The sequence below is a fragment of the Symphalangus syndactylus genome, chromosome 15 (assembly GCF_028878055.3).
Source record: "Symphalangus syndactylus isolate Jambi chromosome 15, NHGRI_mSymSyn1-v2.1_pri, whole genome shotgun sequence".
Classification (NCBI taxonomy): domain Eukaryota; kingdom Metazoa; phylum Chordata; class Mammalia; order Primates; family Hylobatidae; genus Symphalangus; species Symphalangus syndactylus.
Window position 1 is genome coordinate 96470950 of NC_072437.2, and position 18323 is coordinate 96489272.

Here is an 18323-nt window from a genome sequence, read left to right on the forward strand (position 1 = left end):
AGGCTGGGCTGGGTTCTGTCTGGCGCTTTTGCGCGGGTTCCCTGGCAATAAGCGTCATTTTGTTCGTTTGTTTTGTATTCACTTCTATTATTGTCTGGATTACCCCGACAACTGGTGCGTTACGACTTAGGAGAAGGAACACCAGTTTAAACCGCTTATAATAAAAGCAAAGGGGTTGTGTTAAGTGTTCTTATATTCATCAGGCAGCAGGATGATCTTTTGTGGAGTAAAATGTCAGGTTTTTTTTTTTTTAAGAAATCGATTTTTAGTTGTGACGTCATTTGGCAGGCTGTCCACGGTATCACTTTCTGCTTATTTTTAATAGGTCTGATTTAAGCCGACGCTGTTCTACCCTGCCACTCCTAGCCATAAATTGGTACTGTGTGTAAGTTTTGCTTCTTGTTTGATCTGAAGCAGCTTTTGTTTCTTTCCCTCAAAAGCCATGTCCCCGTTAACTTTTGTTCAGTAAAGAGACAGTGTAAGAAAAGGTGGAACTGTGTTGTTGATAACTATCAGGTCTTTTATACCCTTTTGCATCTTTTTAAGTTTGCTTCTGGTCCCTGAGTTTACCTTATGTCAGGCACGTGGAAGTATAAGCACAGTTCAGATATGTTATTGGATAAGCGTGTAATTGAATAAGGATTTGTAACCTAAAGTTAGAAAAATCTAACTCATAAAGAGTATGGGAATTCCTCCTTGTCTATCAAAACAAGTTGGTTAAGTCAGAGGCAAGGCGAAAGGCCCAGGTTTACGTTACATGTAAATTGTATGTGCTTTTGCTAGTTTTCCTGCCACTTAGGTGGCCTACTTAACATGCTTCAGTTAACTCACCTTTAAAATGGGAGCAATAATAGTTATCATGGGGTTGTTGTGTTCTGAAATTTGGACTTATAGTTAGCTGTAACTATAAGTTATTTTTGTTATGCATCCCAAAAACTTGGTTTCTGTCCCCACCCCCTGCCCACCAACTTTTTCTTACATATCAAAACCTTATAATAAAATCCATGGAGACATAGCAATTTTGAACAGAAAGAACCTTTGAGATTATTTGGTTTGCTTCCCATATTTTAACTGCTATACGAAGAGGAGACATGAACAGTTCTCAGTCTTTGGAGCCATATTTGGGTCAGGTTCAAATCCTTGGCACTCTACTAAGATGTTTTATGTAAAGTACAGCTTGTAATGGCACCAGGCCTCCTGGAGTCAGACATCATGGGCTTGAATCCTAGCTATTCTTATTTGTGAGCTGTGTGATCTTGCGATAATTACTAAGCCTTTCTGTATTCCACCTCATAGTGTTTATGTAATGATGGAAACTGTATATAAAGCACTAAACATATATCATTAGTAATATTACCTATGTACTGTCTGTCATCTTTGTCAAATTCCTCTTTGCCCTCTGTTTCCTCGACTGTAAAATGGAAGTAATACCTATTTTTGCTAGGATTTTGGAAGGATTAGATATAAATAAAACATATGATATGGTGGTATTTAATAAATTGTAATAGAAGTAATACCATTCAGTGAAAGTCAGTACAAACTTTAATCTCGTACTGCTGTGGATGTGTTGTGTAGTCATGTTGTAGCCCCCTTTTATTTAATCGATTCACCTTAATTATTCAGCACAACAGGTAAGTGATAAGAGGTTGTAAAATCTACCATATTTATTATCTAATTGAAATTCTTAGCTGGGCCGGGCATGTTGGCTCACATCTGTAATCCCAGCACTTTGGGAGGCCGAGGCAGGAGGATCACTTGAGCCCAGGAGTTTGAGGCAGCAGTAAACTACGATCACTCCACTGCACTGCAGCCTGGGCAACAGAACAAGAGCCTGTCTCTAAAAATAAAAAAACAATAATAATTCCTAGCTAGGTGCAGTGGCTCATGCCTCTAGTACCAGCTACACGGGAGGCTGAGGCATGTGGGTTGCTTCAGCCCAGGAGTTAAAGTCCTGCCCAGGCAATATAGCAAGACTATTAAAAAAAATTCACTTTTATCACTTTATTATATTTTATTACTTTATATGTTTACTTTATATATTTTTATCATACACAGAATTTATCACACTTTCTGTCGTAATGTCAGAAATTTTAAAATGAGACTTGGACCAAATAATGACAATCCCTACAAATCCTTGTTATATAATTATGAATCCAATTATTAGGTTTCATGCCGTATTTGTTTTAGAGAATAACAAGAACCTCAAAATTGGAAGCAGAAACAGACCGCTTCCAAAGAACAATAAAACAAAAATACAAAATTAAGAAAAGCCCAAACAAAAATGCCATTCAAAGAGATAATACGCAGTAGATATAAAAAACTATGCCAGGCTTCCTTGAAAGGAGGAAGAGATGGGCAAAGGAGGGGATATGCAGATAGAGTAATATACATGAAAGTGCATATGACCTTGAATTTCTGGTATCAACCAGTATGGCAGTCTTCTCTATAACCAGCATAATGCCAGGAGCTGAAGGGTTACAGAAGTAGTATAAAACTTGTTCTAAATCAAGATGTGTTTTGTCACTTCTCTGCAATGCTGAGGCATCATGAATACTCAAATTATCTGAAATCTTGGCCATTTGAACCTTTTTCAATATTTGCTTACCAAAAGATTTTTGTTTTCTTCTTATATATTAACCTGAAAATGTATCCTTTAAACCTTAATTGGTTCTGCTAAAACCTATTTTGTCCTTATTTTAAGTTATATTAGAATGATCATCTAAAAATAGGAATGCATGGGGAAATCACGCAGGGAGCAGAGACTTATAAAAAGGTACACCTAGAAATAAGTATGTTTTGTCTGGTAGGACATGGAAAAGATATGTAAAATCTTGTTTCTTTTAGCCTAAAAAGGATCATATTTTGTAATAAATGTGGTAGACGAAAACTCAATGTGTAGGAAAATGTTCATGTCTGCCCCCTAAACTCACCGTGAGCCACTTTCCCATTGGAATACCGTGCTCAGGCACACTGGCCCCCTACCCCACATCAAGGTGTTCCTTTATTCCTCCGCCTAGAAAATTCTTCCTCAGGCTCCTGGCTAGGCCAGTTCCTCATCCTTCAAGGCTCTATTGAAATCTTCACCATTTGTAGAGAAGGTTTCTGTATGCCCACCTGGTAAGCACATTACCCTTCCCCAAAGTACACCCAGTTTTTGTCCAGTTAAGGAGAAGCTGGTGCCAGCCCGAGCGCGGAGGGTGGTCACTGTTTGGCTTAGGCCAATCAGCACATCTTATTCCCCTTGGTCACAGTCATTGGTTCAGGGATGGGCAGATGACCTAGGCAGCCCAATCAGGGTGATTCTCAGGGCTATGGTTTAGAATGCCTGGGTATGAGGGTATTTCTCTGCCCCTTTCCACCCCTTTCCTTCCACTCCTTCCATCTTCTTCTTCCTCCAGGTGCTGTTGTGTGAGGTGGTGAGGCCCAGAACCATTACGACAACCTTACTATCATCCTGAAAAGGAAATGACACATGGAAGTGGATAGAACTAAGAAAATTAAGTTGGAGCCTAGGGCTGAAGTCAGTCTTGAGACCCACCCTACCTCTAGATTTAAGTTATGCCAGCCATACATTTCCTCACCACTTAAGCCAACTTGAATTGGGGTTTCTGTTACTTGCTACCCAAAGCAAGTAACCTCCTCAGGAAGGTCTTTCATGACCATATTACCTAAAGCACCTCCTGGTTCACTCTCTATTATTATCCACTGATTTCCTTCACAACATGTACCACACTCTATACTACAACATATAGCTGCAGTGATCTTGGGGTGTGTATATGTGTGTGTTACTTCCCTTCTTTGATTGTCTGACCCAGAGGGCAGTGACTGTTTTTCTTCTTTATAGTGCATTGTAGATGCTCAATCAATATTTGTTGAATGAAAAAACAATCTTAGTGGGAAATGCTTTTCTCTAATGCAGAGTTTCTCAGCCTTGGCACTGTTGACATTTTGGGCTGGAGAGTCGTCGTGTGGGCTGTCCAGCGCCCTGAATAATTAACTGCATCCCTGGCCACATCCCACTAGATGCCAGCAGCAGTGTCCTGCTCTTCCTCCCGCGCCCCCCACACCACCACCACCTCACCCCGGCCCAATTGCAACAACCGAAAATGTCTCCAGACACTGCCGAATGTCACCAATGGACAAAGTTGTCCCTGGTTAAGAGCAGTAGCTTTGATTTAAACCTAATACAAAAAGGGCAGAGTCTCAGAATGTGTTCGAAAGAAAATAGAGCACTGTTTGATTTCTGAGCCACAGAGGCCAAGAGATGGGAGAACGGTAACCCAGATCTGAATGAGTCAGAGAACTCCAACCTGTATTAGGTTACAAGAGGAGGGACACATCTCTCATTTGGCTACAAGACATGCCTGCTGTTGTACAAATGTGCACTGCCTGTTCCAAAAAGGTAATATTGAACTGTGGTTGAAAGTATTTTTGTGATTATCTATTATTTCCTTAAGAAAGGTACATATAATTCACTGTTTTCCTTTGCTTGGGTTCTTTTTTTTTTTTTTTTTTTCCGAGACAGAGGCTTGTTTTGTCACCCAGGCTGGAGTGCAGTGGTGCAATCTCAGTTCACTGCAAACTCCTCCTCCTGGGTTCAAGCGATTCTCCTGCCTCAGCCTCCTGAATAACTGGGATTACAGGCGCCTGCCACCGCGCCAGGCTAATTTTTGTATTTTTAGTAGAAACGGGGGTTTCACCATCTTGGCCAGGCTGGTCTCGAACTCCTGATCTTGTGATCTGCCTGCCACGGCCTCCCAAAGTGGTGGGATTACAGGTGTGAGCCACAGCGCCCGGCCACCTTGGCTTCTTTACTTATGAAATAATAATTAGAATACCCACATAGTGACCGAAAATTATTAATTCTTATATTCATAGTTACCTTAGCCATTCTATCGTAGTAGAAAGGAGGAAGAAAGTTAATATTTGGATAACCAGGATCATTGTTGCCCTACATAATCTGATTTTCCACCCTGAAAACTAAATTTACATACCATAAATAGATTCCTCTTCTTTCCTTTGTTTCTTCGGGCGTATGTGAAGAGAAGGAAAGGAAGGAAGAGTTAGTATCCTGTGTCTTTTCTATTCCAAATTACGATGAGGTCAATTCAAAGTCCTTGTACATAAAGATGAGTCATTTCAGTACAGACTCTTTAGGTTTGCTGTGTTGAGAAAAAAGCACCTTCATTTTGGTGGGAAAATAGCTACAAATTGTTGGTGTATTTTCTGTGGGTCAAAGAGATTCTGAAACCAGGATGTGTCTGAGCTCTTGAGACATATTATTACAGATGCCCTCATTGGGTAGGTCGTTAAACTGTTGGAACCAAGGGTGCATTCAGTTCCCCTAAACTAATTAATAATCCACTAGGGAGGGTGGGAGTGGTAGAATGAAAAACATTTTGGGTACCTGTTTTTATTGAGCACGTCAGACTATTCTTACCTCATTTGTGCCAAGTGAAATGAAATTCCTCCTTTCGGACACTTCGGAAGAACTGACTATCTGATTGCAAAGTTACATCTTGGCAAGAATGTATATAACCACTTGTCTAGTGGTGGATGACGAGAATAATGTGGAAAGGAGAGACACAACTCAAAGCCATACACATTACAGTTGCTTTATTTAATTCCTTGACATCAATGGGAAAACAGCAAAAAGGGAATTTCTTGCCTATTCTGAACGATGAGGCACTCAAATTATTCTACATGCCTTTCAGCTGCTTCCCACACCAGCAAACATGAGGTTAAAATATATTGAGAGGAAGGAGTAAAACATTGGAGAAGATGAGACTTCCTAGAAAAAAATTCAGTTACTCTTAGAAAGCTAATATTGCTGACGAACAACACTGAAACCAGCTTTTTAAATTCTGAAATGTAAGTTAGACCCAAAGATCTGTACTGAAATGACTCACCTTTATGTACAAGGACTTTGAATTGACCTCATCATAATTTGGAATAGAAAAGACACAGGATACTAACTCTTCCTTCCTTTCCTTCTTTTCACATGTGCCTGACGAAACAGTTAAAATTCTGTTTTTCCCGAGGAAGTGTGTAATTTGTTACTTTCATTAAAGCACACTCTCCATAAATATGTTAGTCCACCTTATTTCCTGCTTACTAAGGCTCTCTTAGCCTTTCACCATTAAACAACTCTTTTTATATTTTGACAATATAAATGTTTTCCCCTTTGTCTCTGAAAAGAGGGAATAGGGTCAGCCCAAGACAAAAAGGCAGGAGAGTGTCTTGAGCTCCTTGTCCCTGCCATGTCTCCAGCCTCTGTCTCTCCCACGCCCAGGCAGATACCCCGCTGGCTGGTGCCTCCCGACTCCCAAAGCTCCTTTTGCTGGGTTCTGCTGTGCCATCCATGCTTACGCATCTCTCTGTGCCCAGTGCCCTGCACTGAGCCAGGTGTGTAGCCAGCCCTCATGCTGTTAGCTGCTGTTAAATGCCAGCACCCCACCCAACTCTGTTGTGGCTCCTCCTACTGCCAGCACGGCTACCTCATCAAACAGGTGCTCCCAATCATTCCCAGTCATATGAAAAAACAAAGTCACATAGATTTAAGTTTCCACTCCTAGAATGGAGATATTAAATAAGTTCCACTTAAATAAAACCAGATTCCCTAGTTGGTTATATTAAAGGCTGCATAGGAAGATATCCAAGGGGCAGGCTAGGCACGGTGGCTCATGCCTGTAATCCCAGCACTTTGGGAGGCCGACGCAAGCAGATCACGAGGTCAAGAGATCAAGACCATTCTGGCCAACACGGTGAAACCCCATCTCCACTAAAAATACAAAAATTAGCCGGGCTTGGTGGCGCACACCTGTAATCCCAGCTGCTCAGGAGGCTGAGGCAAGAGAATCGCTTGAACCCAAGAGGCAGAGGTTGCAATGAGCCGAGATTGTGCCACTGCACTCCAGCTTGGCAACAGAGCAAGACTCTGTCTCAAAAAACAAAAAGGAAGATATCCAAGGAGCATATGGCTCTGTAGGACTCTCCCTTATATTACCATGGTCAGACTGGCTGGGTGCATAAGAATCTTTGTGGTTCCCTCCCAACAGCTCCCCACTGCCCCCTCCACCCCCCAACTCCATTCCTCTTGAGAAGAAAGGGGAGTACTGCTCCGCGCTCCCTGCTCTGCTCAGCTGCCTCTGATTTCTGTCTGAGTTGTTCAAACTTTAGGGCTTATATATTGATTCCCCCAGGGGCTGTGAGCTCCTGAAGACTGTCCTTTCTCTTTTCATTTATAGGCCTTTGTTGAATGAATCAAAAATTGATCCTTTCCTTTTCCTTTGTTTCTTCCTGCCTTCCTCCCTTTCTCTCTTCATCATTTATTAATCATTCATTGTTGGTTGTGTCTCCTAAATGCCCCAGAATGAAAATCCCTGACCAAGATTCTTTTTTTTTTTTTTTTTTTTTTTTTTCTGAGACGGAGTCTTGTTCTGTGGCCCAGTGGCACGATCTCGGCTCACTGCAACCTCCACCTCCCGGGTTCAAGCGATTCTCCTGCCTCAGCCTCCCGAGTAACTGGGACTACAGGCATGCGCTACCACGCCTGGCTAATTTTTTGTATTTTCAATAGAGATGGGGTTTCACTATGTCAGTCAGGATCGTCTCGATCTCCTGACCTTGTGATCCGCCCATCTTGGCCTCCCAAAGTGCTGGATTTACAGGCGTGAGCCACCACGCCCAGCCCTCTGCCAAGGTTCTTAAGCCATACATGCATGTTCTCTTTCTATCTGATTTCTTTTTGGCCTGCCATGGCTAAGAGGCCTAACCAACAGTGGGAGCCAGGCCTTCTTACATCATCAGCTTCAAGAAAGTGAAAGAAGTGTCCTTCCCTGTTTGCTAGAAAAAACAACAAACCAGTCCTCCTTTTCCCCACCAGGGACCTGCACTGGCCTTTCTGGGCTTTCCAATGGGGGGACAACTCATTAGGAGGAGGAAATCCACTCTAAACTATCGCCTTTGGTGGCAGAGATGAATAAAAAAGGTTTTTCTTCTTGTCTGGAGTACTGGAAGCTCGACCCTTACTACTGTGACCTATGGCATGTCCTTGAAGATCACATTTGTCTTTGAATAGACCCAGAACTCTTCCCTGGGGGCAGAGTACCATTGTCTGTTGTTGTGTGTGAGGAGACGTGAGGGTGCTTGGCAGGGATGGTGAGTGGGGACTATAACATTGAGGAACCTTGGGCTGTTCCTAAAGTGAGGCAGGAGAATAGAGTCTGGAGGCAGGGAACCTAAGGCCGATTTAGGCTGATTTCCTAGAACTAAATCAAAAGGAAAACTCCAACTTTGCAAGCCCCTCCCTCCTTTTCCTGAATGGCAGACAAAAAATTGAAAGTACCCCTGATTGGTTGCTTTCCACAACCAATCAGATGTTTGCATAGGAATGCAACTTTGTAACTTTGCTTCAGCCTCTTGATTGGGGACGACTTCTTCATTTGCATGGGGTGTAAACCAAGTGGCCAATGGGAAATCTCTAGAGTGTATTTAAGCTCCAGAAAATTCTGGAACTAGGGCTTTGAGCCCCTATGCTAAGACCCATTCCCACCATGTGGAGTGTACTTTTATTTTCAATAGATCTCTGTTTTGGTGCTTCATTCTTTCCTTGTTTTGTTTGTGCATTTTGTCCAATTCTTTGTTCAAGATGTTAAAAACCTAGACACTCTCCACCAGTAACAAAAGGAGGAATCCAAAGACCTTAGTAGCTTTTTGGAATAGCAGTAGGTCTCCATGATATTAATTAGGATAAAATAAAACCAACATGGCCAAACCTTTATGGTTTTAAATGTCCTGATAGATTACATAATGAAAATACCTATTAGCCTTTGACTTGAAATGTTTTATTCTAGCAAGTCACCTTCGCACTTTCCTCATACAGAGTGATCTGGATGAACTCCTACAATGTGGCAGCCGTTTGCTTTGTGCTGGAGATACCATGACGAACAGCCCACGTTCCTGCCTTCAGGAAACTGAAAGGGAACCAACTCTCAGAACTGCAGCAAGGTTAAGGGCCTGGGCAGCTGTACTGTGCATTTGGTATTATAGTAATAGTCATAAGACAACCCTCTAGGCTGTGTGTGGAGTCAGGCAGAGCTGGGTATAAATCCTGGCATCCTCTCTTGGGCAAACTGCCTAACTCCTCTAAAATCTTACCAGTAAGATGTGGGTAAGAAATTCTACCTTGGCCAGGTGCGGTGGCTCACGCCTGTAATCCCAGCACTTTGGGAGGCCGAGGCAGGTGGATCACCTGAGGTCAGGAGTTCAAGACCAGCCTGGCCAACATGGCGAAACCCTGTCTCTACTAAAAATACAAAAATTAGCTGGGGGTGGTGGCGGGCACCTGTAATCCCAGCTACTGGGGAGGCTGAGGCAGGAGAATCGCTTGAACCCAGGAGGTGGAGGTTGCAGTGAGCCGAGATCGTGCCACTGTACTCCAGCCCGGGCAACAAAGAGCAAGACTGCATCTCGAAAAAAGAAAAAAAAAAAAGAAATTCTACCTCATTGTGGTATTGTGGGGACCAATTAATAAAGTAATATCACCTAAGCCAGATGTCGTCCATTAAAAGGGCACACAATAGCTGACAGCTATGGTTGTTACTGCTTTGATTACTAATGCTTGTACCTAAGACACTTCCAAGTCACTTCATTCCCTTCATAACCCTCTCCCAGGATTATGAGAGAGAACAGCAAAACTCTTTCCTTATCCTCATCTTTCATATTGTGCTGTTCATATTGCATGACTGCTTATATAATTGATAGTCCACAAATTTCAAAAAAACTACATATATCTGTGTGAATATCTTTGCAGATAATTCTAAATCAGAGAATCAGATTTTAGAGGGGAGGTCAAAATACCTCCATTCCATTGTGAAAAATTCATAAGAATATTCTGAATACCACAGATTTAAAATCTATCACTGTCCTAGAAAGGTTAACTTTCTTTTCTTTACCTTTATTTCTATGACATTGTTCTTTTGGCCCTGTCTCCAGTGTTATTTGATAACACGTTATATTTCTGCTCAGTGGATTGCTATAGTGATGTTGGTACATGTTCTAAAGGGATATATAGTATCATGCACTAAATGGACTAGTCCATGCACCTTTGTTCAGCACTGGAAATTTCCCAAGTCTATTCATTCATCCATTCATGCAACAATTATTTGTGGAATTCCTCCCATGGAAAGCCATCGTGTGAAATTGTTACAGTTGATTCAAGGATCATTGTCAACAATGAAAAATGTTTGCCTGCCTGCTGGGGCAAGAGACCTAAAGATGTATAATGCAGAAGATGACAAGGAGCTGTAGGGGAAGCCAAGGGCATAGGGGCCAGAGAGGGCTGTGTTCAAATCTCACCTCTCTCACTTTACCTGTGTAACTCTGGGAAAAAGTTTAAGCTGTCTGAACTTCATCATTTTCATCTTCAAAATGTGGATCTTCCATCATTCATTCAACAACCATGTCGACTTTGTGCTAGGTACATCTCCCTGTCATTTATTTATGCGCTCTTGTTAAATTCTCACTACAGTTCTCTAAGGTATCTAGACAGTAGTTCCTCAACAGATGCTATTTTATCGACCCCGTACTTTTAATGAACATATTAATTCAACGAACTTTGCGTGCCTGCTATGGGCCATACCATGAGCCAGGAGACATATGGCCTTAAGAAAAAAAGAGTTAAAAACTGTGCCTCAAGCTTCTCAGTCTGGTTGAAGACACACCCATAAACATAATTATCCAATGGAATCGTTACAATGACAGCTCTGTGAACAGAAAATTTTTGGACACAGAAGTGGGACACATAGCTCAACTGGGCCAAGGGTGTGGGAAGAGGGAATAAGGTGGGTGACACCTGAGCTGAAATGAGTAGGATGGAGGAAGAGGACTCCGTTTCTCTGCCAGAGTATGCAAATACAGGAGATGAACAAATACATATGCGGATTAGGTTAGCTATTCTGAAGTGCAAGGGTCAAAATAAGGAATGAGCAACAATGATGTAATAGGTGAGCCCAGCTCAGAGAGGCACACACTAAAGATGTGTTTCCAGGTAGTCTCTGAGTACTAAAAGATGGGTAAGTGTTCCGGGGACCTTTTTGCAGTAGCAATGGCTCCCCAGGATATTCATCATGACAAAATAAAACCAATATGGCCACACCTTCATGTTCTTAAATAGGTTCTTACAAATTACATCATGAAAACACCTATCGACTTGTAATTTTTTTCTAACTAGTCAGTTCTTCCTCAGACAGAATAATCTGGATGAGCCTAATTCCTCTGGCTTGGACTTTTAAAATCATGTTGGCACTTGGGCTTGTTCCTGTAGCTGGTTGGCGCAGCCTTCTAATAATACCAAGACGGTGTTTTGTGTCGCTGACTGCTCCTAGAAGAGGGTGACCCACTGCCCCCCAACTCGGGCCACTCACTGTACCACTGACTCAAACCCAATTCAATGGCCACCCCAAGCAGGACCAGGGATGAGATTTGACTGACTGCAGACCCAGAACCACCACAGCTAGAAAAGCAGTATAACCATGAAAAAGAAATTTCTGCCAAAACATTTGTGAGCTAAGATTACACACAAGTACGTTTCAGACTAGAGGAGTTGAAACATAAATAAACTGTAGAAAGGAGCATGCTAATGCAGAGAGTGGGACTCCTAGAAATGTGAATTTATTCTCTTTGCCACCCAGGGGAGCCAGAGACTCATGAAAATCTTACACAAGCTGTCAAAGTTACGAACCAGGGCAGGGAAAAACAGTATATTAGTTTGGATTTTTGCAGTTGCAGGCAACAACAACAAAAAAATCAGCCAACCAACAAAACAAAACAAAAATGGGAATTTACTGATCCACATAATTTGGAAGTTTTAGGGGGCATCTAGTTTAGGCTCAGCCATATCCAGGAGCTCAAGTGACATCCTCAGGACTTTCTCTCTGCCCATCTCTCAGCTAAACTCTGCTCTGCGTTGCTTCCCTTCTCAGATGGGCCTTCCTTATGTAGGGGCAAAGGCAGACCTTGCAGCTCCAGGGTAACAGTTCTTACTGTAAGAAAGTCACAAAGAGACCAGGCATGGTGGCTCATGCCTGTAATCCCAGCACTTTGGGAGGCCAAGGTGGCAGATCACTTGAGGTCAGGAGTTCAAGACCAGCCTGGCCAACATGGTGAAACCCCATCTCTGCTAAAAACACAAACATTAGCTGGGCATGGTGGTGCATGCCTGTAATCCAAGCTACTCAGGAGGCTGAGGCAGAAGAATCACTTGAACCCGGGTGGTGGAGGTTGCAGTGAGCCAAGATTGTGCCACTGCACTTCAGCCTGGGCTACAGAGGGAGACTATGTCTCAAAAAAAAAAGAAGAAGAAGAAGAAGGGAAGAGAAGAGCCAGTGAGTGTGACCTGGTACCTGAAGTCACTGTGCAGAGTTATCTGCCCAAGCTACTGGTGAGGATGATGGAGAATCAAACCACCAGGCCCCCAGCATTTCTGCAGAATGGGCAGGGATGGTGCCTCACAGACATGCCAGGCAGGCAGAAAAAATAACGCCCATGACAGCTGGCGAGAAGCGATTTTCACTTACTGAGCACCTCGGCACAGTGCTGGGTGCCATGAATGTCTTACGTCACCTCCCAAGGTCCCTCTTAGATAGGTACCTTCTATTATCATCCTCATTCTGCAAACGAAAGTAAAGCTCAGTTGGATTAAATAACTTCCCTGAGGACAACCAGTAAATGGTAGAGCCAGGTATTAATGACCAAAACCCTTGCTTGATCAAACAGGCAGGAAAAATGAAGGGGAAGGGGCACTGGCCTCAGCAGACTGGGAGCCACAGAGGTGGTGGGTGGGGATGCAGGCAATGTGAGAAAACAGAACAAAGTGCTTTAAATAATTTCTTCCCTTTCTTCAGCAGAGCCTAAGCCACAAAATCTCTGACAAGTAAGCCCTGGTGAATGGGGCACAATTTTTGTTCTATTAGGAGAGCAAGTTGGCTGGGCGTGATGGCTCACGCCTGTAATCCCAGCACTTTGGGAGGCCAAGGTGGGCGGATCACGAGATCAGGAGATCGAAACCATCCTGGCTAACACAGTGAAACTCCGTCTCTACTAAAAATACAAAAAAAAAAAAATTAGCCAGGCATGGTGGTGGGCGCCTGTGGTCCCAGCTGCTTGGGAGGCTGAGGCAGGAGAATGGCGTGAACCCGGGAGGTGGAGCTTGCACTGAGCTGAGATCGTGCCACTGCACTCCAGCCTGGGCGACAGAGTGAGACTCCATCTCAAAAAAAAAAAAATTATGGGGATGGGATGGGGTGAGGCTTCAGGATTCTGGGTGGGACAGTCCTCACGTCTGAGCTCATACAGAGCAGATCACTAACCTGCCTCTGGTAAAGTGGCCCTGGAGGGGTCTGAAAGCAGCCTTAGGTGGTGAGTCCAGCCCTAAGATGCTCTCCTATCCTGTGGGGCCTTCAGCCTTCAGTTGCTCAATCTCCCTAGTAATTGAGACCAAGCTGCTAAATATTGTCAGAGGGCTGCGCTGAGACCAGTAGAGGGTGAGCAGCCCACAGAGATGAATCTGGAGGCCAGTTGGGGCAGAGAAGGTGACTGACTGGATGAAATGAGGATTAACTGCATGTAGAGTGTGTTTGACTTTAAACTGTGAACTAGAGGTCTCTGGAAAGGGTTTGTAATAAGAAAAGTTGGCATTTCAGTTTCTCCTTGAATTGAGGACAGTGTTCGGGAGTACGCTAGGCAGTGGAAAATGAAATAACATCCAGAGCCGATGTGACCTGGAGGCAGATGAAAGCTGAAGCCAGAGGAACCCAGGCCTCCCTCTTGGAAATGTAATCCATCTATGAGTTGACTCTAGTTACTCTAGGGGCATGGGCCAGGCCGTGCAGTAATTAGTTTTATGCTATTTGCATTTCTAAGCTTTCTTTTTATTCTACCTAAGACTTTTAAAAGACTATATTTTGTTTTAGTTGTGCTGCAAAGAGAAAAGGTGGGGGCAGGCTTTTTGTGAGCTGTGTTGGGGTTGATGGTATTTGGAAGGCGCCGAATGTCCCCAGGTCCTGTCTTGCCACAGCCACCTCCTTGAGTTTCTATAGGAAATAAGGTCAGGCAAAAAAATCTCTACTTCTGGGAAGCTTTTGCCTTAAACTCCAATGTGGAAATCTGGTGTGGTGGCGGAGGGCTAGCTGCAGACCAGAGCGGCCTCCTGGGCTTTCTCTCCACTGGATCCACACACATTTACTACACTCTGATATTCATTTCTTCAACAAGCATTCATGAGTGTCTACTAAGTTCCAGGCACTGTTCTAAGCCTTGAGTATTTGGCAGTAAGTAGCAGACAAAACCTCTGCTTTTATGAAGCTTACTGATTGATAGAGTTTGGGTATTTGTCCCCTCCAAATCTCACGTTGAAATTTGATCTCAGTGTTGGAGGTAGGGCCTGGTGGGAGGTGTTTGGGTCATGGGGTAATCCTTCATGAATGGCTCGGTGCCATCTCAGAGGTAATGAGCGAAATCTCCTGAAAGAACTGATAGTTAAAAAGAATGTGGCACCCCTCCCTTCTCTTGCTCTTTCCTCTCAACATATGATGCTGACTCCCCTTCCCCTTCTACCATGACTGGAAGCCTGCCTTACCACAAACAGATGCTAGTGCCACGCTTCTTGCACAGCCTGCAGGTCCATAAACCAAATAAACCTCTTTTCTTTATAAACTGAAGAAAAGAGGTATTCCCAGCCTCAGGTATTCCTCTGTAACACCACAAATTGACTAAGACACTAATGTTCTGACAGATGGAGATGGATAAAACAAAACAAAAAAAACAGCTTGTGGTAAGCACCACGAAGAACTAAAGCAGAGTGAGGGAGCAGGTGGTGGTAACCAATGAGCAGAAGCCTGAAAAGAGTGAGGGAGTGACCTGCAGATAACTTGGGGAAAGGGATTCTAAGCAGAAGGGAAACACATGCAGAAGGTGTGGAGAAGACTGGTTGGCATGTTCTTTGAGTAGCAAGAGGCCTGTATGCCCTGAATGGAGAGGCAAAGGCAAGTGTGATAGGAGAGGGGGTCAGAGAGGGCAGTTGGGGTCATCTAAAACCACCTAAGGCCTTGTAAGACACAGTAAATCTTTTATTTGCCTCTGAGCGAAATGCAAAGCCATTGTAAAGTTTTGAGCAGAGGAACGACGTGGAGAGGTGAAGCTGGCTGGGCTTCTGGGTTGGGTGGGGACTTCGAGAACTTTTCTGTCTAGCTAAAGGATTCTAAATGCACCAATCAGCACTCTGCGTCTAGCTAAAGGCTTGTAAATGCACCAATCAGCATTCTGTAAAATCAGACCAATCAGCACTCTGTGAAATGGACCAATCAGCACACTGTAAAATGGACCAATCAGCACTCTGTAAAATGGACCAATCAGCAGGATGTGGGTCGGGCCAAATAAGTGAATAAAAGCTGGCCACCCGGGTCAGCAGTGGCAACCTGCTTGGGTTCCCTTCAGTGCTGTGGGAGCTTTGTTCTTTTGCTGTTTGTGATAAATCTTGCTGCTGCTCACTCTTTGGGTCAGCACTACCTTTTTGAGCTGTACCACTCCCTGCGAAGGTCTGCAGCTTCACTCCTGAAGCCAGTGAGCCCACCAACCCACTGGGAGGAACGAAGAACTCTGGACGCGCTACCTTTAAGAGCTGTAACTAACACTATGAATGTCTGTGGCTTCACTCCAGAATTCAGCAAGACCACAAACCCACTGGGAGGTACGAACAACTCTGGACTGGGTGCCACCTTTAAGACTCACTGGGAAGGCCTGCGGCTTCACCCCTGCAGTCAGCAAGACCACGAACCCACCAGAAGGAAGAAACTCTGGACACATCTGAAGGAACAAATTGGGGGCACACCATCTTTAAGAACCTAACATTCACGGCGAGGGTCCCCGGCTTCATTCTTGAAGACAGCGAGACCAAAAACCCATCGGAAGGAACCAATTCTGGACCCAGTGATATTCATGATTCTCCAGTGCTCACTGTGGGTACTACATGAAGTCTAGAGCAGTGCTACCCAACAGAAGTATAATGTAAGCCACAAATGCAAGTTGTATATGTCATTTTAAAGGTTCCTAGTAGCCCCATGAAAAAGTAAAAAGAAATGGATGAAAATAATTTTAATATACTTGACTGAACATCATATATCTATCTATCTATAGAAACAGGAGTGTTGCTCTGTCTCTCAGGCTGCAGTGCAGTGGTGCCATCTAAGCTCACTGCAATCTCTACCTCCCGCATTTAAGCAATTGTCCTGTCTCAGCCTCCCGAGTAGCCGGGATTACAGGTGCCCACCACCATCCATCCCTGGCTAATTTTTTGTATTTTTAGTAGAGATGGGGTTTCACCATTTTGGCCAGGCTGGCCTCGAACCCCCGACCTCAGGTGATCCACCACCTTGACCAAAGTGCTGGGATTACAGGCGTGAGCAACCGCACTCAGGCTATATATTTTTTAATACACAAAATCTTTGGAATCTGGTGTGCATATTACACTTACAGCTACATCTCCATCCAGACTCGTCACATTTCAAGTGCTTAATTCCCAAACTCGGCTCGGTACCATATGGTACTATAGTACAGGTTCACACTATAGGGGGCCGGGTGAACACGGGGTCACCAGGAAAGATGCTCTTCACTGGTCCAGACGACAGATAATGACGAGGCGAAGGGCAAAAGCACTCCAAGGATGAGCAATTCATTAAAAAATAGCTTTTCCTAAGGCCTAGGGTACACCTTGCTGACTTTCACCGCTGCTGCCTGCAGGGAGATGAAAGAACCCTATCCGGAACAGCTCCAAGCATACCTGTGACGGCATACTGGAAGAAAAGAATCTGAAAGAAGACCTAAGCTGGCTTAGAGTCTGCCATCCATCCTCATCACACTCCACACTTTGGAGGCACCGCCACCTCTTCATCCTCCCACCCCCCATTATCATGTAGAGCTTGACCTACCTTAGCAGCACTCTTTCACAAAGTGTCCTCTAAGGAGAGGGGAGGGGAGGAAGCCCTATTTTTCCCTGGAGGCTGCAATCTCCTCATTCTGTTCTTGGCTTTGTAAAACAACTAAATTTGAGAAGTCAACAACTAAATTTGTTCCATGAGAAGGCCTTATGTAACAAACTGCAACCTAGTTTAGTACTTAATCTAACTGAAAGCCTAATTTTTTTTTTTTTTTTTTTTTTTTGAGACGGAGTCTCGCTCTGTCGCCCAGGCTGGAGTGCAGTGGCGCAATCTCGGCTCACTGCAAGCTCCGCCTCCTGGGGTTCACGCCATTCTCCTGCCTCAGCCTCTCCGAGTAGCTGGGACTACAGGCGCCCGCCACCACGCCCGGCTAATTTTTTTTTGTATTTTTAGTAGAGATGGGGTTTCACCGTGGTCTCGATCTCCTGACCTCGTGATCCGCCCGCCTCGGCCTCCCAAAGTGCTGGGATTACAAGCGTGAGCCACCGCGCCCGGCCCTGAAAGCCTAATTTAAGAGTATACTCTTGTAACAAATTGCTGCGTCTTAGCAAGTCACAGCAGCTGAACTTCAGCCAATCACAGGTGGTAAAGGACTCAAAGCGAAAGGCCAGCTGTAGCCAATTAAGCAGACTCTCTTCCTCACTTCCGTTTTGTGTCCATAAATGCTGCCCGACCACATTGTGGGCCAGAGTTCTCAGTACCTGTCTGGCTCTGAGGGCTATCCTATTGAGAACTGTTCTTTGCTCATGTAAACTCAGTTCAATTTAACTTGTCTAGGGTTTTTCCTTTTACAGCTTGTTAACCCCAATGCATTGGATGATCAAGCAGAGTCCCACCAACTTTCTGTTGCTCTCCAGAGGAAAGATTAGAGGAGAATTCCGGGTGCCCATTCTAGGGCAACATAATTTTCATGAACCCTTTCCTCCATTGAGAAAAAAAGACATATATGTATGTTTAGTATTGTGCTGGTAAATAGATGTCTATACTAACAGATTTGAAAATTTTCGGCTGGGTGCGGTGGCTCATGCCTGTAAACCCAGCACTTTGGGAGGCCGAGGTAGGTGGATCACCTGAGGTCAGGAGTTCCAGACCAGCCTGGCCAACATGGCAAAACCCTGTCTCAACTAAAAATATAAAAGGCTGGGCGCAGTCTCATGCCTGTAATCCTAGCACTTTAGGAGGCCGAGGCGGGTGGATCACCTGAGGTCAGGAGTTTGACACCAGCCTGGCCAACATGGTGAAGCCCTGTCTCTACTAAAAATACAAAAATTAGCCCTCCGTAGTGGCGCATGCCTGTAGTCCCAGCTACTCAGGAGGCTGAGGCAGGAG

The 18323-nt window shown here is 44.2% G+C and overlaps 1 long non-coding RNA gene across 1 annotated transcript; it reads left to right on the plus strand.

The window, feature by feature from the left end:
* Position 1: 1 nt before the first annotated feature.
* On the plus strand, positions 2 to 17935 carry LOC129463624 (uncharacterized). The gene is made up of 3 exons (XR_008651244.2): positions 2 to 385; positions 8885 to 9009; positions 17789 to 17935. It is a non-coding gene; the product is annotated as an uncharacterized lncRNA (long non-coding RNA).
* The last annotated feature ends 388 nt before the right edge of the window (positions 17936 to 18323 follow it).